The 1,003-nt window shown below is 57.0% G+C and overlaps 1 protein-coding gene across 7 annotated transcripts in view; it reads right to left on the bottom strand.

The window, feature by feature from the left end:
* The window catches only part of NCOR2 (nuclear receptor corepressor 2), a 109,455-nt gene that overhangs the window by 63,394 nt on the left and 45,058 nt on the right, over window positions 1-1,003 (bottom strand). The window lies entirely within an intron of this gene.

The following is a 1,003-nucleotide window of genomic DNA, read 5'->3' on the forward strand; positions in this document are numbered from 1 at the left end:
CACAGATACATACACACAGATGCACGCACACATACCCCTACACACATTACATATGAACACAGATGTGCACACACACACACACACACCCATCCCTCCTTTTCTTGGCCTAGGTATCTATTTTAAGGGTCTCGCTCCATGCATCTAGGATAAGGAGGGAGGTGAGGATCCCACTGCAGGCTGGGCAGCCCTGGCTGTAAGGCCTCCCTCCTGCAGACTGCTGAGAGTCCAGGAGAAGAGTCCTGTTGATAACAAGGTGGATGTTGAGCTGGGCTGGGGGTAAGGTGTGAGCAGGACACTGCCCAGAGGAGGAAGGGCCTGAGGACGTGTCAGCAAGACGGGCCGACAGGCTCACTTCTGATAGGGGCTCCCAATGGCTTCAGAGGAAGGTAATCCCCCCTCCCCGCTCTCCACCAAGAAGCAGCTCTGATGAGGGCCTGGGGTATGAGAGTGGGACACTGAGGCCCTGCTGTCATCAGCCCTGGTCCAGTTCTGGGACTTGAGGCTCTTCCCTGACCCCTATGGCCCATGGCAGGGCCACTGTATTCGATCCTGGCCATGAAAAGCCAGAAGGCGGACAGAGAATGACACAGAGGGGAGAAGGGCCCGATTTCCCCACAGCATGAAATGAAATAAAAAGGAGACACGGAAGGGGCCCCGAGAGAAGGAGCCACCCAGGAGACTCTGGACGCGGGCCTTCCTCCTCTGTGGACCACACAGCTGCCCGGCCCACCACGCTTTCTAGAGCACTCATCAAAGAACCCAGGGAAGTCACCGGCAGGGCCCGCGGTGCAAACAGAATCCCAGGATGCCATGCGCCAAGGAGACAGGCATTCCTCCTCCTCTGTCCTAGCTGCTCCTCCCTCCCTCTTCTCCTCCTCTCTGCATCCCAGACTCCTTTGCTTCTATCCATGCCATACTCTTCTCCTCCCCTTCCATCCCATACTGTTCTCTCCCCCTTCCATCCCACACTGTTCTCTCCCCCTTCCATCCCACACTGTTCTCT

Source organism: Petaurus breviceps, unplaced genomic scaffold, assembly GCF_028583685.1.
Source record: "Petaurus breviceps papuanus isolate PSGF00001 unplaced genomic scaffold, PetGlider_PUasm1.0 99, whole genome shotgun sequence".
Lineage (NCBI taxonomy): Eukaryota > Metazoa > Chordata > Mammalia > Diprotodontia > Petauridae > Petaurus > Petaurus breviceps.